Below are 27,116 nucleotides of genomic sequence, written 5' to 3' on the forward strand. Positions count from 1 at the left end.
TTTATAATACCATCCCGCGTTCGCACATGATAGACTCTGGAAATGCAAGGTAATTTCAAGGTGTTTGGACAGTGCAATGACATATTGTTGTTCCAAAGCATTGTCCCCTCTCTTCTGTGTACCTAGCAGAATTGGCTCCAGTCAGAGGAAAAATTCATATAGTGGTGGTCACTTCTCTCACTGTTCCAAAACAACCTCTTTGGTGCTCACTGAAATGTCCTGTCCTGTGTACTTCTTCCACATTAGCTGCAGGAAGGATAGAAATCAGAGGCAAATGGTTTAGTAACAGAAAATAACGTAGGACCTGAGGATCTACCAGATCTCGATTCCATCCCCCCGCCTGCCTTGGCTAAAAATGGATGGCGGCTAACAGATTGTGGGTGAACCCTGACAAGACAGAAGTACTGCTTTTGGGGGACAGGGGGCGGGTGGGTGTGGAGGGCTCCCTGGTCCTGAATGGGGTAACTGTGCCCCTGAAGGACCAGGTGCACAGCCTGGGAGTCATTTTGGACTCACAGCTATGCATGGAGGCACAGGTCAATTCTGTGTCCAGGGAATCTGTTTATCACAGCCACTCTGGGCGGCTCCCAAAAGAATATCAAAAGCACAACAAAACATCAAACATTAAAAACTTCCCTAAACAGGGCTGCCTTCAGATGTCTTCTAAAAGTCAGATAGTTGTTTATTTCATTGACATCTGATGGGAGGGTGTTCCACAGGGCAGGCACCACTACTGAGAAGGCCCTCTGCCTGGTTCCCTGTAACCTCACTTCTCACAGGGAGGAAACCACCAGAAGGCCCTCGGAGCTGGACCTCAATGTCCTGGCAGAACGATGGGGTTGGAGATGCTCCTTCATGTATACTGGGCCGTGGCCATTTAGGACTTAAAAGGTCAGCAGCAACACTTTGAATTGTGCTTGGAAACATACTGGGAGCCAATGGAGGCCTTTCAGGACCGGTGTAATATGGTCTTGTCATACATATATCCATCATTTTATTTGTATGCTGACTTTCAGTGTTCAAGGCGGCTTACAAAATGAAAACAAATAAATACATAATGACAAAGATAACCCAAGTAGTCCTGAACAATAAACAAAGCACATCAGAAAGTATGCAACCAAAATGCAATCATCAGTTTTGAATGCTCATAAGGGCTTATTCAGATTATAGGTACCAATGCACCAGAATCAGTTCTCTATTTCACAGCCACAGAGCATGAAAACTACCCAAGAGAAAGGTATTTATATCCTGATCACCTCCAAGTAATGGGAGTGGCACACACCATGCTGCAGGCTGAAATGCAAAATTGGGGATGTGCAGATCGACCTACGAGCCTTTTGAGAAGACAATGCTGTTCAGCGACTCCTGTGCTTTCCTGTTTGGTGAATGTGAGGAATCTTCCTGTGGCGAAATGAAGGTGGGAGGGAAGAGAATTATTTGAGGAAACAGTTTCTTCAGAGCTTGGATGGGTTGGCGGGTGTTGAATATCCTTATCTACTTTATACACCTCTTTCATGCGTGCCTTACTCACGTTTCCCCCCAAACTAAACAGCCTCCAGACTCTCCTGGCTCATTCCCAGCCAAGTTTGGTGTCGGTAAAAGAGGTGGTTTGAAAAGGATTGGACCAATTCATGGAGGTGGGGTGAAGGCTATGGGTGGCTATGCTCTGCCACTACAGCTGGGAATAGTGATGCTTGCTGGGAGCCACAGGAGGGGAGAGTTTTTCTTGTGCTCAAGCCATGCTTCTGGGTTTTCCATGGGGGCATCTGACTGGCCACTGTGGGGAGAGAATGCTGGACTAGATGGGCCATTGGCCTGATGCACGAGGTCCTTCTGATGTTCTTAGATGCAGTCTCCCCTAGGAATCTGGAGGAAAGCTATGAAAATTTGATGCAGTCTGTGTATGTGTGTGTATGGGGAGAGCTCTCTTCCAAATTTCAACAAAATACATTTTTTTGGGTACAAATTAAACATGCCATCTCAGCTGTTCGATACTTCATCATAACATTTAATTATAAAAAAGTTACCATCTGTGAAATAGTATCCGGCAATACATAATGGTATCATTTTCTTTTCATCTATTTGAATTTCATTTTGCGTGTTCAGCAAAGTCATCAATTATCTAGACTTAGTTATTTTTCTCAACAACCTCCCCCCCCCCCCCAATTCTTTCATTTCCAGTAGATAATATTACCACTCTGGAAAGTCTCTTCTCTCCCCCTCTTCAATTTCCAGTTCTCTGAAGCTTTTTTAAAAATGCCCATTTGATGTTTGACAATGGGGATGCAACTTAGGCTGAAGGTGGATGGGTTTTTCCAGAGATTCCGAAGCGGAGCAATGAAGGCATCATTTCCTGCTGTGCAAATATTCATCTCATTCTTAAATCTTTTTTTAAAAAAGGGTTTTAGAATATATATTTTTTAATCTGCACCTCAAAATTAGAGTCACCTTTGTATTGCCACAGAAGCAAAATCTGGAGGTGAATTCAGATCTTCCTCTTTGGGTTAGACATTGAACGAGTTCTCAGAGAAACAAAGAGATGGGTAAGGCTGGTGGAATTTCTCCAAGGGTATCCAGCTGCTCATAAGAACTTAACATGAGCCTGCTGAATCTGGCCAATCGTCCTTCTTGATTAGCATCCTGTTCTCATAGTGGCCAATCAAATGCCCATGATGGGAAAGCTACAAGCAGAATCTGAGCACAAGACCCCTCTCCCCTCCTTTCAGTTCCAGCAACTGGTATACAGAAGCATTACTACCTCTGAACATGGAGGCAAAGCATAGTCACATGCAGCCGCTGATACAGCCTTCTTCCTCTATGGACCACGTATCAACGCCATCACCACCTCCTTGAAAGATTCCGTCAACGGTGTCTCCAAAAAATTTTACACATCACTTGGGAAGACAGGCAAACTAATGCCCGTGTACTGGAAGAAGCAAAGATCACCACTGTGGAAGTGATGATTCTTCAACATCAACTTTGTTGGACTGGTCATGTTGTGCGGATGCCTGATTATTGCCTTCCAAAGCAACTACTCTCTTCTGAACTTAAAAACGGAAAGCGTAATGTTGGTGGTCAACAAAAGAGGTTCAAAGACTCTCTCAAGGCAAATCTTTAAAAATGTAGTATAAACACTGACAACTGGGAAACACTGGCCTGTGAGCACTCCAATTGGAAAACAGCCTTTACCAAAGGTGTCATGGGCTTTGAAGACATTCGAACTCAGGACGTAAGGGAGAAATGTGCTAAGAGGAAGGCACACTTGGCAAATCCACAACGTGATCAACTCCTGCCTGGAAACCAATGTTCTCACTGTGGAAGGACGTGTAGATCCAGAATTGGCCTCCACAGTCACTTACAGACTCATTGTTAAAACCGTGTTTATGGAAGATAATCTTACTCATCTACAAGTGATCGCCAAAGAAGAAGAAGACTTGTCCAATCCTCTTGTAAAGCCATCCAAATTGGTGGACACCACTGCCTCCTGTGGCAGCAAAACCATGCACAGCGTGCAGAAGAGTTTTCTTGTATGTGCCCTCATTCTTCCACCATTCAGCTTCCTTGGATGTCCACAATATATACAGCCCTATATCACTAAGTCTCTGTGATCTCCCAGGATTCTAAAGTGAGTGGGGAGTCGGTTGATGTAAGGGTAGCAAAAACACAGCTAGGAAGCTCAAATCATATTTGTGACTGACACCCTTCTTTGGAAATCAAACCAGTGTCCAGACTTTGACATTCAAAAACTTTATTTGCAGAAATGTACAGTTATGGATGAATTAAAGCATAATATTTACAGTCACATGCTTCTCCAATCATGGGCTTACAGTCTCTACTTCAAACTTCCAAACAACTGCATTTCCCCCTCTTTCCAGAGTTCAGCCTTCTGTATCTCAATTAGGCCATGCCTTGAAGCTCCAATGAGAGATTTCCACTTTTACCTTCTCCTGCAGTTTTGCTCTTTCTTTCAAGCCGTGAAGAAGCACTCCAACACTCTATTCCACTGAGCAGTGTTCACAGTGGAGTCTAAAACACAGTCATCTTGCTTCACATAAAAAAGGAGCCTCTCCTTTGCAAGGTGCCTCCCATGTGACCAATGTTAGCTAATCTCATGAGAACTACTAGAGGACTCTGTAGAATTCAGATACCAACCAATCAAGTTTAAACACACAGTCATGCATGCAAGCATTTAAAATTTCAGGGAATTAAATTACTATACTCAACAGAGCCTACAAAAGGCAAGGAGGCTCCATGTTCAAAGAAACATCAGGACGCTGGAGAGCGTTTATCATCAGCTAGCTTCTCTCCCCCCTCCCCACCTATTTAAAGCCCAACTAATAAAATTTAAGCAATACAAGAGAATAAATGCTCAGTGCAACAATCCAATAAAAGAACTCGTAAAAAAACAGCTTAAAACCCACAATATTCTTTCTGTCTAAAATCACAGCTTAACTAGAAGCAGAAGCAAACCCCAAATATAATCTCTATCAGCAGTTTGCAAGCTATAATCAATCCATCTGTTTCAGGTTTTGGACCCCCACCATTCTGCCATGCACCCCCAGCAACTAACAACAAAGGCGATGCAAAAGCTTTAGTCATTCAAACCATATGACAATTTGGAACATAACAAGGCAGTAACTTACAGCAGCTGATTGGCTGCTGTGAGAGCTTGGGGTATTGGACGAGATGGGCCTTTGATCTGATGCATCCACCAGGCTCTTCTTATGTTCTGTCCAGCAGTGAAACAAATTCCCACAGACACATCTATTCTACTAGCTAGGACAATAGGGGCTCAATGTGGGCATTAAGAACTCACAGGGAAAACCCTACTGGCCAATGGCCCATCTTGTCCACAATCCTTTTCTCACAATGACCACCCAGATGTCCCAGTGGGAAGCTGACAAGCAGGATCTGGGAGAGGAGATGTGCCTTTGCCCAGATGGTGGACTAGAGCATAGAACTGTAGAGCTGGAAGGGTCCCCAAGGATCAGCCCCTCTGCAATGCAGGAAACTCAGCTAAAGCATCATGACAGATGCCATCCAACCTCTGAAGTGAAGGCATGAGACAGGTGTTGGTAATGCAGGTGAGCTGTGTAAAAGCAAGCTAGCAAGCATGCTCCAAGCAAGCTGCCGGCTAGCTCTGTAGAGGCTCCTTTTATTAGCAGAAATTAACAATTGGAAACAGTAGTGAAACCACTCTGAACTTTAACATATTTCCATCTAAGCACATTTCCAGTGTTGGCAAATACACGTGTCAGCAGGTGCTTCCCTCAAATGTGCCCCCCCATACTTGATTACGTCTGTGTTCCCTGCCATGCTCCAGCCAAGCGATATGTCTAGCAAACAAATTGTGAAAGGACAAAAGGTCAGGGTAAAAACCCTGTTTTCTAGCCAAGAAGGCAAAAGGTCAGGGAAAGCAGGTGTAACGCTCCTTGACATACTGTGGCACGTCTGATGAGAGGTTTGCCTTCGCAAAGCGGAGCGTTACCTCTACAAACCTCTGCTTAAAAACCTCCAAGGAAGGAGAGTCCACAACCTCCCGAGGGAGAACAAGATGGGTCTTGAACTGATCAGCGGTGTGGTGGTCCAGAGTTGCGGGAGGGGAGTTAAAGACCTATTACTATTTCTGCAGCAGGGTACTAGTCTCCAGTGTTCTGGAGTTGCCAAATCAGCATGAAAGCGGAGCTTTTAAGCCCCTGAGAAGAAGTCTTCTCATCCTTTGTGCTGGCTGGAGCGCGAAAGGAGGTGAGATGGCCACTCAGGAGTTATGCTGTATGGTTCAAACCTAAACATCTAGGAAAAGTGAACAATGGAACTTCACACACAGCAGAATTTAAGTCCTTCCAAAATATGATATTGGAGCACTTCGAATCATTTACCCAGGTACGTGTCCAGAAAATCTTAGATCGAGCAAAGAGGCAAAACATGGAGATCTGCACTGATAATTGCAATGCATCCCTGTATCATTATAAGATTACAGTGGTACCTCGGGTTAAGAACTTAATTCGTTCCAGAGGTCCATTCTTAACCTGAAGCACCACTTTAGATAATGGGGGCTCTTGCTGCTGCCGCGCCACCGGAGCACGATTTCTGTTTTCATCCTGAAGCAAAGTTCTTAACCCGAGGTACTATTTCTGGGTTAGCGGAGTCTGTAACCTGAAGCATCTGTAACCTGAAGTGTCTGTAACCCGAGGTACCTCTGTAGTATTCTTGTTAGAAGGGGACATGGCTGTGACTATCATGAAGAGACCCAGGACTTCTGGATTTGCCACTGCACTATGGGAGCTGGACCTACATTGTTCAGAGTTTTGCAGATTAATACAAGAGCCTCAAACGTGGCTTGGTAGTAGATGGGCAGTGTCAGGTGTGGAGAATCCTCTCCCCCACTGGTAGCATCAAAGGCAAGGATAACAAGCAGTTTGTATTTTGTGGTCCTTTTTATTCAGTCATCTGGTTGCAAAACAAGAATCCATGTCTCCACACAAAGAGCGACGTTGGCTACTCTGAGCCCCACCTCTTCCATCCCCAACAACATCCCTGAGTTTTGAATCCCTGCGATGGAGTGATCTCCCGTTGCTCTGTCCCAGCTCCTGCCAACCTAGCCATTCGAAAGCACACCAGTGCAAGTAGCTAAAAAGGTACTGCTGCAGCGGGAAGGTAAACGGCGTTTCTGTGCGCTCTGGTTTCCGTCACGGTGTCCCATTGCATCAGAAGTGGTTTAGTTCTGCTGGCCACATGACCCGGAAAGCTGTCTGTGGACAAACGCCGGCTTCCTCGGCCTGAAGGCGAGATGAGCACCACAACCCCATAGTCACCTTTGACTGGGTCCTTTACCTTTTACCTAGTCTGATTTAGTGAGGCTTTATTTTTATCCCCTGAGGACCAGGGGCAGCCTGGCCATTTGCCCATCTTGAGGATTTTTGCAGGTACTATTTTGCCATTCCTGGTTTATTTTCCATCCATCTTCCTCCCCCTCCAATTGCTGATGGAATCTGGTGCCTGGGATGCAGGCAGCACAGGACTCCCAGGTGAGAGGTATTTGAACTCCAGCCTCCTCTGATAGCAACTCCTGCGCAGGGCTGATAGGTTTGCCTTAAACAAGCACCTTCTCGACAACTAATAGCTTAATACCTGGCACACAATAATACCTGTCTCCGAAAGTGATGGAGGAACAACAGCTCTCCCTCTGAGGAGGGTGCTGAATGACTCTTTAATATATTCCTGTTTTGATCGGAGGTCTCCCCCTCCATGCCGAGGGCTGACAATTTATCTCTGCTTCTAGGCTTCCTATTTGGCGCCAATATTGTGTGTCAGGGAGCAGAAGGAAAGGATTAGCCGTCCCTTATCTCCATTCACATGATAGCAACGCAGGCTTGATAAGGCGCTAATCCACCGAGATAAAAGAGAGAGAGAGAAAGAATGAGAAAGAAACAGTGCAAGCAGATTTCACAGGCCTTTAGGATGAAACGTGTAGAGGGATTTATGTTATGCTTGCAAATGACAAAAACTATACAGGTTGGTTTTTTTTTTGCAATGCGAGCTGCAAACGCCCGTGTCACCAGGGCAATTAGCTCCCAGGATCCAGCTGATTTTCTTAAAGCATTAAGGAGATGAGCTGGCAACATGCTAGAAGGCGGGGGGGGGGTGGAGAGAGAGAGATGTGGTGTGGGGGGTGGGCAACCGGGAACCCGCGATGAATGAGACCTTCAGCACGCCATTGTATGGGAATCACAAGCCATTTCTATTAACAAACAGAATGACAAGATAAGCAGTTATTCTTTCCGAGAGAATTGCTGTTTTGGTGTAATGAAAGGAGTTGTGGGGGCGGTGCAGTGCGAAGGAGGAGGGAATAGACTCTGAGGCATCTGTTGGCTGTGAAGGAGATTCATGGAGAGAAACAGAAGCCATGCGTGCAGTTGTGATTATGTGTTATAGTGAGACCCAAGCTGAGATCGAGGGGGCAAGCAGACGATCAATAAGAAGAAATGGGGGGAGTTTAAAACAGGGGTCAGGGACTAGTGTCCTTCCAGCAGTCAATGAGCTACAGCTTCCGTCATCCCTGATCATTGCCCCATGGTGGCAGGACTGATGGGAGCTGGTGCCCAACAGCATCTGGCAGGCACAGTGATGTTGCCACAGGGTGGGGTTCTGTGGGTCTCTACAGTCACGTTTGCACCACACAGTTGAGGTATCAAAAGTCATGGTGTTATGAGAATTCTAAGGTCTCAAATACGGAATTAATGCTCGCATTTCTAAATATATAAACCACGTGTCTGAAATAGTACAGGAGAGCAATCCTGAAGCCATTTTGACTCTCCCAATGACCTCAAATATTCCTCTGCAGTAAGGGAGGCAAATGGGGAAAGCCTTCCCATTGTCTTTTCGCTTCCAAATCCTGTCTTAAGGGTGTATTTGTGTATGAATAGGGTGAGCCTGCGACCTGGATTCAGGAACTAAAGTATTAACCATCACAAAAGAATGGCCAGGCTGCCCTGATTCATGCAATCGGCGACCATCCTCAGGTATCCTGGCAGACAGTATTTCTGCTGTAAACCTCCTCCTTCTGTGATGTATGTATGAAGATTTTGGGGTGGTCTTTGGCTAAGGGGATTGGGCAATGTCAAAAGTCTTTAAAGGTCCCTGCACACTTTTGTTCAGAGTCTCTCCCTCCTTGAAAGGAGGGGAGAGAACTCTGTTGCAACAGAAAAATAAATATCTGCCTTGCTGTCCACTGGATTCTGCCTCCATCCATTCTTCTCTGACTGATCATGGACTTAGGGGACTCAGAGTCCTATGGGGAGTTGGGCAGCAAAAGCCAAACCCCATTTTTTACATCACTAGCTTCCTCCAAAGAATCATGGGTGTAGTTTGTTAAGGGTGCTGAAAGTTATTAGAAGATCCCCTCTATCCCCCTGCCCCAATCTACAATTCTCAGCTTTTTCTTGGAAGAGGAATTGATTGTTCAGCTACTCTGGGAAATGTAGCTCTGGGGGTATTCTAAGAGCTCCTGGATCCCTTAACAAACTACACTTCCCAGGATTCTCTGGGAGGGGACATGACTGTTTAAAATTGTATCATAGTAGTTTAAGTGTATAGTGTGAATGTGGCTTACATGAACTTCACTGACTTCAGTATCAATTTCAGTTCCCCAAGTTATTTATTTTTTTCTTAAATTCTGTTCCCCATATTTCCACAACCATTTCCGATTTCTTTCTTTTTTGTTTTAAAATAATCCCCATGAAAGGTCACCAACCTCTTACTGCAAATTTCTCATTATACAATATACATCTAGGTATGCAATTTTGCCCAATATACAGATTTTTGGGGGGCAAAGTGATTCTTTCTTATATAATGCATTTTGTATATTGTGTTCACCAATATGTATACCTTTCTGTGCATGTTTTACCCTAGCATTACAAAATTCAGAGAAGCACAAATTTCAAAGGATGCTTTAGTTCATGTATAGCATTGAAAAGTGTCAGTTTGGGAGGTTCAGTGTTAAGGGCTAACTGAATCAAATTTCTTCTCCAGTCCTATTTGTAATGCTTGGCTCTCTAATACCAACTTGTAACTCTAGGGGGCATTGTGGCTCCCTAGTTCTTCTCCGGCTCGGATTTTACTGGCCATTCTCTATGCACTCCTTGCTTGCTTTTGCCTGGCTAGTGTGTGTTCTTGAGCTCTGATAATGTATCCTGTTGACCTGGATGGAGAATGGAGAGAAGTGTGTGTTGAGTGTGAGTGTAAAGACCACAGACTTTCACAGAACTGGAATGTAGCCTCCCATACAGAGGTGTGGCATCTATTACACCAACAGCCCTTTGTCTCTAGCACACCCAACACTGTCACGTGTCTCCTGGGGAGATGGCACATGAGGGAATACGGCTCTCAGGCTGAAAAATATGATTAGCATCACTTTAACTCATGGATACCCAGTGATGCTGAATGTTGGAAGATTATGCAGTAGATAAACATTGAACTCGTTCCTGCAGGAAGTAATGATGACCACCAACCTAGATGGCTTTGAAAGAGGAATAGAAAAATGTGGGAATGTTGTGGGTAGTAGGAGAGGATATATTGATTAATTATTATCCTTCCTCACTCATGCTAGTGAGCCAGTAGCAGAGCACATTCCCTTGCAGATTGCTGGGAGCAAGTTGATGGATTTGTTAGAATCATACACAGTATCTTTCACTCCATAAGACACACCTAGTTTTCAGAGGAGGAAAACAAGAAAAAAAAAATTCTGAACAAAACAGTGGATGTATAGTTTTTGTGGTTCATGCTGTGGCCACAGACATGTGATTTGATGGTGATTTGGGGTAGCCCAATGCAAAAATCCTGAGAATCCATGTTGATCCGTGCTTTGTAACCATGTTTTTGCACCATTGCGGCCCCACACAACAGTGGCTGCGTGATTTTTTGGGTGCAGGCTGTAGCCATGGACATGCTATGTGATCTGATGGTGAATTTGGGGTGACCCAATGCAAAAATACGGTAAATTGAGCAATCCAGTCTGGCTTGTCTAGATTGAATTGTTCCTGGTGAATTCTCCTGTAGTTCCCTCTTAAAAACAATAATGACACGACAGTCTTCTTTTAAAAGTAATGGTAAAGTTTACTTACATTCAGTTCACAGTATTGTCCTGAAGGTAGGCTTTATCTTGTAGTTACAGGTACATGTGTAGAGAAAAGACTTCTGAGCTAGGCCTTAGACTTTTTCCTTGTGGCTTCCATCCTCTATAAGGATGAGCCATGTGCTGCTGGCTAAGAGCCAGCAGAAGAGCAGCAAAAGAGCAGCAAAAGAGCCAAAAGAGAAGCATAAGAGGAAGATGGGTGTGTTACTAGCCCCTTTATAGGGTCTGCTAGGGTCACACCCATCTACCTGGCCACACACTGGGGGAGGATGCTCTAGAACAGGTATGACAGGAAGTCCTCCCTGTCTGGAGCAACATTCCCCTGTGTGTCCACTCTAGGAAAAAGGAAATGTTGTATTTGACTGCTACAGTGAAGATACCGGTACATCCCACAAAAAACCCCATGAAGGATAGGGCTATCAACACTGGCCATGATGGAGCCGGTAATGTTTCTGAGTACCAGTTGCTGCAAGCCGTGGGAGGGGAGAGTACTCTTGTGCTTGAATCCTGCTTGCAGTTTTCTAGTTGGCAACTGATTGGCCACTGTGAGAACAGAATGCTGGGCAAGATGAATCATTGGCCTGATCCAACAGGATTTCTTTATGTTCTTTATTTGCAGTCACCACACAAATCATTAAGCTGAAAATAAAAGTAACCATCCTTCCCCTATGAGCTAGATGGACCAGTGAAAGGGATGCGGGTGGCGCTGTGGTCTAAAACACTGAGCCTCTTGGGCTTGCTGATCAGAAGGTTGGCAGTTCGAATCCCCGCAATGGAGTGAGCTCTCGTTGCTCTGTCCCAGCTCCTGCCAACCTAGTAGTTCGAAAGCACACCAGTGCAAGTAGATAAGTAGGTACTGCTGCGGCGGGAAGGTAAACGGCATTTCTGTACGCTCTGGCTTCCGTCACAGTGTCCTGTTGCGCCAGAAGCAGTTTAATCATGCTGGCCACATGACCTGGAAAGCTGTCTGTGGACAAACGCCAGCTCCCTTGGCCTCAAAGCGAGATGAGCACTGACATTCCATAGTCGCCTTTGACTGGACTTAACCCTCCAGGGGTCCTTTACCTTTACCTTTTTTTAAAGATGAAACTGGGGGTGTGACTCAGTACAGCAAAGGACCACAGCTCAGTGGCAGAGCCTTCAGAAAGCATTGGGTTCAATTCCGAGCTTCTCCATGTAGGGATAGGAAAGGCTCCCTGTCTGAAACCCTTCAAAGCCACTGCATGTACAGAATACTGAGCTAGATGTACTGGAGCATCATATAGGACATAGAATCATAGAATTATAAAGGGACCGCAAGGATCATCTGGTCCAACCCCATGCAATTCAGGAATCTTTTTGCTCAGTGTGGGGCTCGAGCCCACAACCTTGAAATTAAGAGTCTCGTGGTCTTACAGACTGAGCTATCCCACTGTTCCACTGCTGTGTGTCTGTGTTCCTATACATACCCCAGTGAGATGTGGGTATGATCTGTGGCCACTGAATTCTGTTGAAGTGGGGAAAGGACGGTATGAAGTACTCTGGACAGGGACTAGAATACTTTATACTGCAACATCTGGTTGCAGCCCTTCCTTGTTCCATTGAAAGATGATTTCTAGGGCTTTGTACCCAGGCATCGCAGGCCGTCATCTTTCCCTACCACCTGCAGCCCCACCCAATTTAACCTTAAGGGGGCTGGGGTTCTCTACGCTGACTGATATTTGTAAAAAAAATCTTCCACACTCTGGCTACAGCGAGAACCCTCACATCCTGCACGGTGGCCTAGCCTGTCAAGCAAAGTCTTCCGCATTCAAGGGGAATGTGGAGGGATTTGACTTTATTAAACTGGAGATTTAGGTCAAAATAAGTCAAATGCCTAATTCTCAAAGCCTCCAATCTGCTTAGCGGACATTTGCTTTTAATGTCATTTCAGCCAACGGTCCTATTTTAGACGCTTGGTGGCCATCTTTGGCCCGAGGGAGATCTCTAAGCCTGAGCATGGCGCAGGCTGAACCTGGAGCCTGGGAGGCTCCCAACAGAATATTAAACACACGATAAAACATCAAACATAAAAAACTTCCCAATACAGGGCTGCCTTCAGGCATCTTCTAAAAGTCAGATAGTTGTTTATCTCCTTGACATCTGAGGGGAGGGTGTTCCACAGGGCAGGCGCCACTACCGAGAAGGCCCTCTGCCTGGTTCCCTGTAACCTCACTTATTGTAGTGAGGGAACCGCCAGAAGGCTCTCGGAGCTGGACCTCAGTGTCCAGGCTGAACGATGGCGGTGGAGGCTTCTGCCACCACTGGGCTCCCTCACACCCTCTGATAAAACCAGTTTGAAAAAGTGCTTCTTCATGCAACATATTGTTAAACTATGGAAGTTGTTCCCCCAGGAGGCAGTGATGGGCCACCAGACTGGATTACTTTAAAAGAGGATTGGATAAATTCATGGAGGAGAGGGCTATTAGCCATCATGGTTATCTTGTTCCTCCACAGTCAGAGACAATAGCAGTTGCTGGAAACCACCATAGGGGAGAGTCATCTTGCACTGAGCTCTTGCTTATGGGTTTCTGCAGGCATCTTGTTAAGTTGTGGGTGAACATATCAGACGACACAGCGATTCTTCAAACAGCTCTTGTTTATTCACAGGCCAGAACAGGACTGAACTGAAGGGCTCAGCCAGCCTGCTTATATAGAGCTCCACTACAACGCAACAGTAACCATTTTCTGTAACTATCCAATCACTGAACGTCACTTTCAATCCCTTATTTGCATATGTGGATCTGAGTGAAAACTATCTACAGTATCCCCCTGCTGGCCCAGGGTGAGAACTTCAGTACATAACACATCTGGCAACAGCCACCGTGAGAAGAGGACACTTTGTACGTTCTGATGGCCGGATGCACTGGCTCAAGCCTTCAGAAGCTGGAGATTCCAAACTGGGGTGACTTTTAAGGAGCATTTCTTGTGAAGCAGCACAGGGAGCTGCCTCTTACCAGACCATTGATTCATCTAGCCAGGTCTTGCCTACATTGGGTAAGTGGAAGTTGTAGACCAGGGTTTCCAAAACTTGGGTCTCCAGTTGTTTCTGGACTACGGTCCCCATCATCCCCAACCACTGCTCCTGCTAGCTAGGGATGATGGAAGCTGTAGTCCAGTAATAGCTGGAGACCCAAGTTTGGGAAACCCTGTTTTAGACAAACACATGGAGGAGAAGGCTACCAGCTCTGATGGCTATGCTCAGCCTTCATGGTCAGAGGCAGCAATGTTTCTGGGTACCAGTTGCTGGAAGCCAGAGGAGGAGAGCGTGCTCTCATGCTCAAGTCCTGATTCTCCCATTGGGGCATCTGGGTGGCCACTATGAGAACAGGATGCTGGACTAAGATGGGTCATTGGTCTTATGTGATGTTCTCTCCATCAGGTGTTAATCGTAGTGAGGCCACAGGTTGGAAAACGCACGGAGGCCTGGGCCAGGAAAGCTTTGCGGCATCGCAGGGGCTTTTGACTTGTTCCGGGCAGGGTTAATTTACAACTCTGCATTTGGGGTGAAAAGAGGGCTAACGTTATCCTCATAAATAAAGAGCAAATCCAGAGCTTTCTGAATTAAAGGCTAAGCAGCAGCTCCTCTAATCACTCTCAACCGGGCTGAGGAGGATCTGCCCTCATTTAGAGAGCGATTTTTCACATTAACTTACTGCAAAAAACCCACTTTGGACTAATCTGTCTTTGCCCGGGGAATCTGGGCATATGGCTTTGACAGGCACAATTCTGAGTAAGAGTGAGTGGGGTGTTTTTTGGGGTTTTTTTTTTTGCAAGGGGGGGGGGCGTTCTTAATCTTGCACTTGCCAGTTGATACAACCTTTCTGCTCTTTTAAGTAGCCCAGGAATAACTTTATAATCACTCCAAACAGCCCAGTTTCCTTGACCATCCCGGTTCCAAAAAGAAGTTCAGCTGCTGTCTGCAGGCTTGATAACCTTGCTTCAGGGTGAAGGCTGCTTTAAGACAGAGAATTGCTGTATCATCTGCCCTGAATACGCAGGTGGCGCTGTGGGTTAAACCACAGAGCCTAGGGCTTGCTGATCAGAAGGTCGAAGGTTCGAATCCCCGCGGCGGGGTGAGCTCCCGTTGCTCGGTCCTTGCTCCTGCCAACCTAGAAGTTCGAAAGCACACCAGTGCAAGTAGATAAATAGGTACCGCTCCAGCGGGAAGGTAAACAGCGTTTCCGTGCACTGCTCTGGTTCGCCAGAAGCGGCTTAGTCATGCTGGCCACATAACCTGGAAGCTGTACGCCGGCTCCCTCAGCCAGTAAAGCGAGATGAGTGCCGCAACCCCAGAGTCATCCGCAACTGGACCTAACAGTCAGGGGTCCCTTTACCTTTACCTGCCCTGAATACCAGTTACTGGGAATCGCACATGGGGCGACGGTGCTGTTGTGCTCAGACTCTGCTTGCAAGTTCCCCATTGGGGTATCTGGCCAATGGCCCATCTAGTCCAGCATCCTGTTCTCACTTATTGTGCAAAGCCTGCAAGCAGGACCCCAGTGCAACAGCACTTCCCGCTCCTGTGGTTTCCAGCAACTAGTATTCAGGAGCATTACTGCCTCCAACTATGAAGGCAGAAAAGAGCCATCATGGTTAGGAGCCATCAAAAGTCTTCTCCTCCGTGAATTTGTCTAATCCTCTTTTGAAGCCATCCATATTGGTGGCCATCTCATGTGGGAGTGAGTTCCATTGTTGAACTACAAGCTGCATGAAGAAGTCACACCCATAGCTGTCAACGTTTTCCTTTTTTAAAGGGAATTTCCCTTATTCCGAATAGGATTCCTCGCAAGAAAAGGGAAAAGTTGACAGCTATGGTCACACCTAGATAACTTTAATATGGAAAATTTGTGAAGGAGGAATTCCTGAACAAATATAGCCCATGGGAACTGGGTGCTGAGCTATGAGTCTGATCCAGCAAGAAGTCCTCAAGGAAATTCATCAGTGTTAAAGCACTCCTAATATATGCACATTTTTGCATACCATCTTGCCATTTTCGCAAACATTGCCCCGTAATAGGATGCTATGCTGCTTTCACTAATATATGCAATCTTCCCTTTAATGCACACATTCACACATATTATTTGGTTGGAGAGCTGCAATGAAAACGCACCCAGAGAAGTCTGGATTTTGAAGGAAGGCTGTGTTTTGTTTCACATATCACATCTGGGAAGTGGGAATCAGGTAGTTTTCATTAACATGAGAACCGAGCCAAATGTCCACCCCATTCCTACACAAGGCTCACCTTGCCCTTCAGATCCTGTCCCTTCAAAAGCTCTCGACACCAATGACACCTACAACCCTATCATATTGCACAAGTTTGCAGTAAGAATGGAAGCTCCACCAGTCAAAATGTGATCTTGTAAGCCATTTGAATCCCTATAGCTGTCTGTTCAAACAGGCCTGTGCATCTTTCTATATGTTTCTCTTCCACCAGGCATTCAGCTGATTAACAACCCTATGAAGTGCTTTTTTCCCTTTAAAAAATGTTTAGGGGTACTCTCATTTTGACTCAAGAAAACCACCATTTTATAGTTCAAATCAGGAAAAATAAATACAGTAAATGGACAAAAGTACAAAGATTCACAAAATGTTTAGGGTATGCGTCCCCCTGCGTCCCCCCAGAAAAAAGGACTGTCCTATGATCTTTTAAATGTGTTTGTGGGAGGGGGTTATTGTTTAGTTTTAGTTTTAGTATGTATTTGGTGTTTTTGTGTTGTATTTTTATGCTGTGAACTGCTCTAAGATCTTTACATGAAGATCTAAAATACAAATTTTGGTAATAAACAACAACAACAACAACAACAACAACATGCAATTGAACTGCCTTTCACCCTTTCACCAATCCAGCTCAATATTGCCTACTCTGACTGGCAGGGTCCCTCCAGAGTTTCAGGTGAGGAGTTTTTACCAGCCATTGAGGATTGCACTTGGGCCCTTCTGCATGCAAAGTGGGTGTTCCATCACTGACCCAAAGCTCTTCCCTTACAAGGACCCCTGGACAGTTAAGTCCAGTCAAAGGCGACTATGAGGTTGCGGCGCTCATTTGGCTTTCAGGCTGAGGGAGCTGGTGTTTGTCCACAGACAGCATTCCGGGTCATGTGGCCAGCATGACTAAACCGCTTCTGGCACAACGGGACACTGTGATGGAAACCAGAGCGCATGGAAACACCATTTACCTTCCCGCTGCAGTGGTACCTATTTATCTACTTGCACTGGTGTGCTTTCGAACTGCTAGGTTGGCGGGAGCTGGGACAGAGCAACGGGAGCTCACTCCATCATGGGGATTCGAACCGCCAACCTTCTGATCGGGAAGCCCAAGAGGCTCAGTGGTTTAGACCACAGCGCCACCGGCATCCCCTTACAGATCAAACAGGATTCCACTCCTCATGGTTCTGAATGAAGGGCTGGTTTCACGGGAAGCTGCCTTATACTGAGTCAGACCATTGGTATGAAGTCAACATATATACACACTTCAGGGATCCCCCAGGCAACAGCTTGTGGCCTGAGTCCAAACCAGCATCATCTCCCACTTTGAGGAATCTGTCATCTTCCATCCCAGTAGCCTGTCTTAATGGTGCCTCTTATGATTCTTTAATGGCGGTGAGGGATCCTGCTGCTTCAGCAGTCTGCTGTCAGAGTGGGTGCTAGTAAACCACAATGCTGCAGGAGGAGGTTGAGCGGACAAGCAGGGGCTCTCTGCAGCCCCCTCGCTCCGCTCCAGTCGATTTGATTAAAGACGTAAATCAAAAGGTGGAGGCAGGAATCAATAGCCCTGACAAATGGAGACTCTTCTGGAGACGCTACACCTGGCCCAAGTCTGATTCATCAACATGCACTGAGTAAGTAACTCTTGTTGCAGGAGGGGAATTGTGGAGAGGGTGGGGGAGCCATAGGTAAACGTACTGGCCCATCAATAAGAAAAAATCCAAAAGTCACAGCGTGATTTAGGAAGGGTCAAATCTGTCTGTTATGGGTTATTTTCACTTTTATAATAGTCATCATCATCACCATCATCACAAAATAGGTATGTACTGGGGACTGAATCCCTGCTTGCTCTGCTCACCAACCCCTTGGCCACCCTTGCTGCATTAATTTCCAAAAGCTTCCTCTTCTCACTCCATGCAAAGACTTAGTTCACTTTTCTTGGCCTCTTGAATTTTTCTTCATGCAAATGCAGGGTAGCGATGCCGCACTACAAATCTTCCAATGGGAGCTACGTGATGACAGCCCATACATTTTTATGTATATAGGAGGAAATACTTCACTGGATAGTACTTCAATGTGAATTTTTTTCTTAATATTGAACATGTAAATGGATAGAAACTGCATCAGCTGTGAGCCAACCTGGCAGGCAGGTGCACCATCAGCACTGAGATCAGCACCAGTCAGCTTAGAGACACCATTTTTAATTTCCTATATGCTTTGTGGGTGTGGGAATCTTTTTATCCTGAGGGTCACCTTCCCACCTGGGGCACCTTCCAGCTTCCCATAGGTTCATCTGGTTGGCCACTGTGAGAACAGAATGCTGGACTAAATGGGCCTCTGGCCTGATCCAGCAGCCATGCTCTTCTCAAAATAGAGGTTAGGTGAAAACACGTCCCTTGGATGAAGTCTGACTCAAGTAAACACCCAGCTGGGTTAAAAAACTAGTATCAGGGTTAAACCACTGAGCCTAGGGCTTGCCGATCAGAAGGTCGGCGGTTCGAATCCCTGTGACGGGGTGAGCTCCCGTTGCTCGGTCCCTGCTCCTGCCCACCTAGCAGTTTGAAAGCACGCCAAAGTGCAAGTAGAGAAATAGGTACCGCTCCAGCGGGAAGGTAAACGGCATTTCCGTGCGCTGCTCTGGTTTGCCAGAAGCGGCTTAGTCATGCTGGCCACATGACCTGGAAGCTGTACGCCGGCTCCCTCGGCCAATAAAGCGAGATGAGCGCCGCAACCCCAGAGTCGGTCACAACTGGACCTAATGGTCAGGGGTCGCTTTACCTTTACCTATCAGGGCTCTCCCTGAAGGAGTATCCCCTTGGCATATATCTGACATACTTCCTGTTTGTACTTTCTTAGGGCTTCATGACACAGGATGCTAAATGTATCCTTAGAAACACCAGCCAGTTTTAAAAATTATTATTTAATAGTAGGTGCTGTGGCTGATTTTCAGTGTGTGTGTGGAGATTAAGATTAACTCTTCCTTTCCCAGTCACTTACCAGTACCTAACAAAAAAGTGTTCTGTGCTCACTACTATTATAGGTAGAGGGACCAGTGGCCTGATTCTGTATGAGGCAGCCACCTACTTTTGAGCCTGGTAGACTGGGTGTGGGCAGAAAAAGTGATGTGTAATGTCATGTCCTACATCGGTATCTATATAAAGCACCTGTCTTGATATTAGAAAAGAAATTAATACTGTACTTTTTTGCCTTTCCTATGTTGACAACGCAGGGTCTTTTCCTGTCTAGGTAGTTAGGCAGTGGTGGTGCTGTGGTCTAAACCACTGAGCCTTTTGGGCTTCCCGATCAGAAGGTGGGTGGTTTGAATCCCCCCGACAGGGTGAGCTCCCATTGCTCTGTCCTAGCCCCTGCCAACCTAGCAGTTCAAAAGCACACCAGTGCAAGTAGATAAATAGGTACCGCTGTGGCAGGAAGGTAAATGGCGTTTCCATGCGCTTTGGTTTCCATCACGGTGTCCCGTTACACCAGAAGCAGTTTAGTCATGCTGGCCACATGACCCGGAAAGCTGTCTGTGGACAAACGCTGGCTCCCTTGGCCTGAAAACGAGATGAGTGCCGCAACCCCATAGTCACCTTTGACGGGACTTAACCATTCAGGGGTCCTTTACCTTACCTTTTTTTACCTTACCTTTGTCTGTCTGCTGCATTTGAGGTTCTCAGTTCCTGCAGCGGACTTCAGAAACCCAGGGAGGAAATAAAAGGTACTATGATCAAGAGTCTGAAAGCCAAGCCTTATGAGTTGAGGGATTTGGGCATGTTCATTCTGGAGAAGAGGAGAATGAGATGTGATATGAGAGCTATCTTCAAATATCTGAAGTGCTGTCATGTAGAAGATGCAGGAAACTTTCCCCCCCTGCTTCTCCAGTGGGTAGGACCTGAACTAATGGATTCAAATGACAAGAAAGGAGATTCAGATGAAACATTAGGAAGAACCAGGGCTTTTTTCAACTGGAACACACCACAACTCAGTTCTGGCCCCTCTCAAGTGGGCACCATTATAAGGTAACAAGGGAGGTGTTCGTGATGAGTTTCGGCACCTCTTTCTAGAAAAATAACACTGGGAAGAACCTTCTGATGGTAAAAGCTATTCAGCAGCAGAACAAACCTCCTCCAGAAGGTTGTGGACTCTCCTTCATTTGAGGCTTTTAAACAGAAGTTGGATGGGCATCATTCAGGGATTATTTAGCTGTAATTCCTGTATTGCAAGGAGTTGCAGTAGATGCCCCTTGAAATTCTATGAGTCTATGATCCAGCCCTAGGTTTGGATACAGGGACCCACAGCCTACCGCTGAAAGTCACCTGGAGCTTAAAAAGCAAAGATTGTTATGCAACACCCCCTGCCCTCCAAAAAGCAAACCCAAGAAGATGAGACTGTAGTAGAGGGAGAATGTTTTTGCACCTGGAAACCAGGTACGCATCCTGAATCCAGCCATGATTTGTTACCCTCCGGTTCCTCTTTTGGAAGAAACCTGGCCCTTAAATCTTCTTTAGGAAGCCACCCATCAGTCCCAAGCAGGTGTTCTATGGAGACAACTCTATTCTTCGGGAAAGATTATGGTGACAAATGGGAGGTGTGAGGGTGCCATGCATCTAAAGAAGCACCCAGTGGGAAGGGTGGGAGGGCTGGCATTAAAACTTTTGCGCCACTGAACCAAATAAGGAGTGAAGCCACCCAGGGACCCGGTTTGCTTGAGATTGTTTAGCCAACCATGTCATGCAGATCATGAAAAGTGCTTTAATCTGCAATGTTACAGGGCCTCCCGAGGGGATTAGCTGCCATCCCAATATGTTAATATAGCAAAAATGGATGATCCAATTAAGCTCTGCAAAGTCGCGTTGGAAGCAAAGGCCCATATGCTGCTTTTTATCCCTCTCAGTGTGCAAGGATGCAGCATAAAATCCGGGCAGCCTGTGACATCCGATGAGCCATTTTGGCCTTCTGCAAGACGGTGTGTGTGTCCTGTGGGACTCTCTTCAATCTCAGAAAGCCTGAGCCAAAAGGACTTTTCTGAATTCATCATGCCATTCATAGGTGGCAAATTTGGGGAGGATTTCAATGGTTTGCAGGATGGACACAATGTCTGTTCACAGACAAGCAGGTAGAGATGGTTCACTTCAACAAGGAGAGAAGGTTCACTCCAGCAGGTGGAGGAGGTTCACTCTAAGCCAGGAGAGGTGGTTCACTCTAGCCAGGAGAAGTGGTTCATTCCAGCAGGTGGAGGTGGTTCACTCTAGCCAGGAGAGATGGTTCACTCTAGCAGGTGGAGGTGGTTCACTCTAGCCAGGAGAGATGGTTCACTCTAGCTAGGGGAGGTGATTCACTCTAGCCAGGAGAGATGGTTCACTTCACCCAGTTGGGATGGCTCACTCCACCTAGTAAAGGTGGTTCATTCTAGAAAGTAAAGTTAGCTTGCTTCAGGAAGTTGACTTATCCAGAGTCAGGCCATTGGTTAATCCAGCTCAGTACTGGCTGGCAGTGGTTCTCCAGGGTTTCAGGCAGGAGTCTTTTCTTTGTCCAGTTTGGCCATACCAGGGACCTTTTGCATCCAAAGCTGCTGTTCCACCATTGAGCACCACTGGACTGCAAATCCCTTGACCCTTGACCATTGGCCATGCTGGCTTGGACTGATGGGAGTTGATGTCCCACAACATCTGGAGAACCACAGACTAGGGGAGGCTGCTCCAGATATCATAATATGGGCTTTATCAGAGATGTTGTGGACACATGATTCTGCCTGGGGCTGCTGCACTGCAACACAGAATTGCATAGTTTCCGGCAATGCACAGAGGAGTGTTTTCTCTCTCTCTCTTTTTCAGAGTAAGATCATGCCAGCAGGCCTTATTAAAGAAAAGCATGCTGATGAAAGGAGAAAGCCAGAAAGTGTTCCGGGGAGAGTCCTTTGGCTCCTGCCCCATCCTCTCCCAGTTACTGGAGCACTGGGGCTCACAGTAAATGGCTGTTGCTCATAATTTGCTGAGCTCATTGCAAGCAGAAGCAGAGGGAGGCCAACTCCTTGCCTAGCAGGACCATTTCAATACAGACACATAAAAGAGATTTGACTTCCCCGCTGCCTTGGTAGGATGTAAGCCCAACTAGCTTTTCTTCTATCAACCACTGATGGGGAAAGGGAGGACTCCCATGCAAGCTGAAGGAGCCGATCACCAGATTTAGAGAAGAGGCTCTGTCACCTTGCCCTTTACATTGCTAGGCCTGGCCCAGTGTTTCCCAGACTTGGGTTTCCAGCTGTTTTTGGAGTACAACTTTCATCATCCCTAGCTAGCAAGGCCATTGAACAGGGATGATGGGAATTGGAAAAGAAGATGGAGACCAGGTTTGGGAAGCAATGGCCTGGCCTATGAGAACCACTTTGGAAAAGGGCAGGGAGGGAAATTTCAAGCCTGTGGGCTGGATGTGGCCCATCAGGCTTTTCTACCTGGCCCTTGAGACTGCCTTACCCGCTCTGTGGGCTAACCTCTCATCTGTGCTGATCCACACTCCCAATTGCTTTTGCCTGGCTGAAATGTGCCCTTGAATTGGGATAATGCCTCTTGCTTGCTGGATGGAGATAAGCATAGACATTGCAAGCGGCTCCTCCTATGGAGGTGGAGCCACTTGTAGGTGAGGCCTTGCCAACCTTTATATGGCTTAAGAGGGGATGACAACATCTTCCCAATCTCAGATAGCAGGTTTCCCTAGAAGAAGAAGAGTTTGGATTTGATATCCCACTTTATCACTACCTGAAGGAGTCTCAAAGCAGCTAACATTCTCCTTTCCCTTCCTCCCTCAGAACAAACACTCTGTGAGGTGAGTGGGGCTGAGAGACTTCAGAGAAGTGTGACTAGCCCAAGGTCACCCAGCAGCTGCATGTGGAGGAGCGGAGACACAAACCCAGTTCACCAGATTACGAGTCTATCGCTTTTACGAGTCTATCGCACTACACCACACTAGGAGCTGTCCAGGGTCCTGATTCCCCCCCCTGGCCCAGAAGAGGCTCTTGTATTCATCACCATGGCAAGCCCCAGTAGAAAGAGGATTGGTAGCAGGGAAAGAATGCAGACCAACGGCTGGTAGACAATGGAGACTCATCGCAACATTCTAGAATGAATCTGAAGAAGCCCATTGGTTGCCTTACTATTGCCTACTATGATGGGCTGTGTTTCCACACTGATGCTGGCAAGGCTGCCAGGAGTGGGAATCAAGCTCAGGACATCAGCCTTCTTGTCCCTGCGCTGTATCACTGAGTTGTAGGTCTGACCTATGGAAGTGTTGAAAGGTCACTGCTTGAACTGAATATGGAACTCACTTCCATAGAAGGAAGTGATGGCCACTCACTTGTAGGGCAGTAAAAGAGGACTGGAGAAATTCATGGAGGATAGCAATGGCTACTAGTCATGATGGCTGTGCTCCGACTCCACAGTCCAAGGCAATGATGCTTCTGAATGAAAGCGGCAGGAGGAGCGAGCGCTTGTGTGCTCGTGGTCCTGCTTGAAGGTTCCCATGTGGGTATCTGGGCAGTCACTGTGAGGAAAGTATGGGGCATTGACCTGATCCAGAAGGCTCTTACGTTCTTCTACGTGCATAGAATTGTTGTTGTTTATGGAGGAGCAGTCAGTCAGAGTCCACACTGGACCAGCTACTAGCTGTGATGGCTATGTTCTGTTTCCATGGTTGGAGGCAGTAATACTTCTGAATACCATTTGTTGGAAACAGCAGGAGGGGAGAGCCCTCTTGTGCTTGCCTCCTGCTTATGGGCTTTTGTTGAGAACAGGATGTAACATTGGCCTGATCCAGCAGGCTCTTCTAATGTTCTTTTTTTTTTATTAAACAAAATTATTTAATATGATTGTTACAAAATTTAAGCAAAATATTGCAAATACATACATATATATTTCAAATAAGCACATATATATGAAAAGAGGAACAAAAGAGAAGAAAATAAGAAAAGAAAAAAGAAGAGGATACTTTTGGGGGAGGTTCCCCCTTCTCCCTCCACCTCTTCTCAAGCTGCGCCTTCCACCTTTTAAAGACCCGACCACCACGTTAGCATAATTATCCTCATCAAGTTATCTGCAACTGGCAGTGGAAGATTCAGTTGGGTCGGTTAGCAGCTAAGAGAGAGTGAACGGACAGCACTCTCAAATCAATTAGCAGCCAGCAAGGATCAAATTGAAAGGTAATATTATTTTCATCTCCTGTCTGGGAGACAGGCTGGAGCGAGGAGGCTCAGGGCTGAACATCATACCCAATTGCTTCTAGTCTGGGAGCTGGAATCCTTGTCATTAATCTCTTCTTCTTCTCTGGCTGCAGTGAATCAGTGCAGAATCTCAGAGAGATGGGTCTGAACATGTGGATGCTCTGAAAAGGGATATGGCTCCAAACCCTGCCCCTTGCTCCATCTATATTGCCACACCTCATTTCTCCTTCAGACATGCTCTCCTGCTCTCACTTCAGTTGTTTCACTGTGGATGGGGGCAGGTGCCATTCCCAGCAGCTGCCTGGTTGGTATTAACCCATGGCAGGGCCTTTTCAGTGGTGGCTCCCATTTATAGAATGCCCTCCATAGTGATGTGTGTGTCCCTCCCCTTCATTATTGACATTCAGGGAGCTTTTGAAAACATTCCTGTTTAACCAGGCAGTTGGTGGCTAAAAAATGACACTGTTCCTAGAAACCCTGAGAACACCAGCAGAGAAAATGTTTCTAAACTGTTTTCAGAATGTTTTGAAACTGCTTTCGCTTGTTGGTGTTTTTTTTAAACGTTTAATCATTGCTGTGACTGCCACCCTGGGCTCCTTTGGGAGAAAGGGTGGGATATGAAGCAAATAAACAAAAACAAAAAGAATAAATTTGCGAGGGAGAGAAAGTCGACGAAGAGAAGGAAAAGGCAGAGGCGGTACGTTATCGTTATAGCAACGTAAGATAAATCGTGTCTGCCTGGAGAAGCAGAGGTGGAAGGGCACCATCCTCTCTAGAAAGGAGACCCCTCTTTCAATGGGGTCATAAATCACAGCTTGCTCTCAGATGATGTTGATGGGGCAAGGAGAAGTTTCCAGGTAGATGGGAGCTGTGCCCTCTGAGTCAAGGAGAAAGAAGGGTCAACTGCCAGGGCTGTCAAAACTCCTCCACAGGTCCATTATGGGCTGCTGTTCACCATCAGCGTGCCTAGGAATGGCTCTCCAGCAGCTGTGGACCCCATCAGGAAAAGCCCCCTTTGGCTTGCTGTTTTTCAGAATCTCGCAAGATGGCTCTCTGAGCTATCATTGCAGAACCAGGGACTGAGATGTGTTCCCTAGGCCGAGGAAGCCGCCCGGATAATGAAGATGTAGACACATTTCCAGTGCACAGCCCCAGCTAAGTGCAGGCAAATAATCGCTCTAATTACTCTAATTACTTAAGAGATAGCTCTGTTTTCCCAAGGAAACATTTTAACATGGCGGCTCAGCAAAATAAACGTGTGTGGCTGGCTCCAACCTCCGAGCTACAGGGCAGCTGGCAAATGTGTCCCTCAGCTGAATACGGAGTGTGCAGAGTGACCAGGTGTGTTTGCCACTTCAGGGAGGAAATGTCAGTCATGGCAGTGGATGTCAGAGAATCTGGACTTAAACAGAAAAAGAAATTGCCAATGCTTGATTCATTCCATGTCCAGAACTGAAATCAATCCAGTGAATATTTTTTTGTTGTTGCTGTCATCCTGCAAAAGATACGTGAATGTTTATGTCTGCATTTCTTTTGCCTTGAAGTGAATGTGGTTGGAAGGAAGTCATGACGATGTCACATAAGCGATTTAATTTCACCACAGCAGAGAGTGAGTCGAATGACGTAGTTTTGGTGGAAGACGAACTGCAGCAGAATGGAAACGCTGCTGCATGTGAAGACTACACGATGGAACAGAAAACAATGTGTTCTTACATCCCTAGTTAAGCTTAAGGGTGCAGAAGATTAGGAAGGAAACAAACCTGACCCGTTGAGTAGGGAATTCTTTTGTATAAAGCTTCCTCAAAATAAATGGGGATGCTGAAAGTGCTCAAATGGGATGTTCATTTTCCTTTAGGAATGTTGTAGATACTAGGAGAGGATATATTGATTTAATAGTATCTTTCCTAACTCACCCTTGTGGGTCAGCAGCAGAGTGACATTCCCCAATATATAGCAGGAAGCTAGTTGGTAGATTCGTTTGAATCTCTTTACTTAAGCAATCCAATCTGGCTTTGTTCAGATTGGGTTTTGTTCCTGGCCAGTCCCCTTTTTATCTCTCCTAAAAAGAATAAAGACACAAGAAGCTTCCTTTAAAAGTAACAAGTTTACTCACATTCAGTTCACAGTTGGATCCCTGAAGGCAGGTGTAATGGTTCTAGGGGTTGCTCGTGCGTAAATCGGCGCCACACCTGGCTGGGTTACCTTGGTGAACTCTTTCTGTCCGGACAGCCACTCACCCGTGGCTGTCTCAATCGCTGGCAGAATCCGTCAGTGGGCGTTTCTTGAACTTCTTCCAGCAAAGAAGCTCTTTGACGCCTAGTCGCCGCCTACTCTCCCTGCGCGGAATTATGCATTATGCAACACTGAATATAACCCTAGTTCCCTAGTTACCCCAGGGGGTTGGTAAGACTGGACAAGGAGAAAAGTCTCTTGCTTGCCCAGAAAAAAATGTGGAAAGATGCATGGGTGTCTCTGTGCAGAAACTTTGGACCTTTGCCTGTCTAGAATGTAGTCTATTGCACAAAGGTATTGTCTAGCATCTGTTCATACTCAGCACGAGTATGTGGCACCTGGAAATTTTGGGGAAAGGAAAAATAGGACCCCAGGAAATGTTATCTGAAGTTATTCAGGGCAGTGTTGGCCAACCTCATCCAGGAAGGGCTGTGACTCAGTGCTAGAACATCTGCTTTGCATGCAGAAGGCCCCAGGTCCAATCTATGATGGCAATCTCTGATGGTGACTTGGAGTGGCCGCCAAGACCATATAGCACTGGTCCTGGAAGACCTACATTGGCTTCCAGTACATTTCCAAGCACAATTCAAAGTGTTGGTGCAGACCTTTAAAGCCCTAAACAACCTCGGCCCAGTATACCTGAAGGAGTGTCTCCCATCGTTCACCCAGGACACTGAGGTCCTCCTCTGAAGGTCTTTCGTTGGTTCCCCCGCTGCAAGAAGTGAAGCTACAGGGAACCAGGCATGGGGCCGTCTCTGTAGTGGCACCCGCCCTGTGAAACACCCTCTCACCAGATGTGAAGGAAATAAACAA

General features: G+C 46.4%; 1 long non-coding RNA gene across 1 annotated transcript; it reads right to left on the bottom strand.

Moving 5' to 3' along the window:
- Nucleotides 1-20,586: 20,586 nt before the first annotated feature.
- Nucleotides 20,587-22,914, bottom strand: LOC310751432. The gene is made up of 3 exons (XR_014542492.1): nt 22,775-22,914; nt 22,350-22,569; nt 20,587-21,268 (listed from the first exon to the last, which is right to left on the bottom strand). It is a non-coding gene; the product is annotated as an uncharacterized lncRNA (long non-coding RNA).
- Between the last annotated feature and the right edge of the window lie 4,202 nt (nt 22,915-27,116).

The sequence above is a fragment of the Podarcis filfolensis genome (genome assembly GCF_964270895.1).
Source record: "Podarcis filfolensis genome assembly, chromosome: 16".
Classification (NCBI taxonomy): Eukaryota; Metazoa; Chordata; class Lepidosauria; order Squamata; family Lacertidae; genus Podarcis; species Podarcis filfolensis.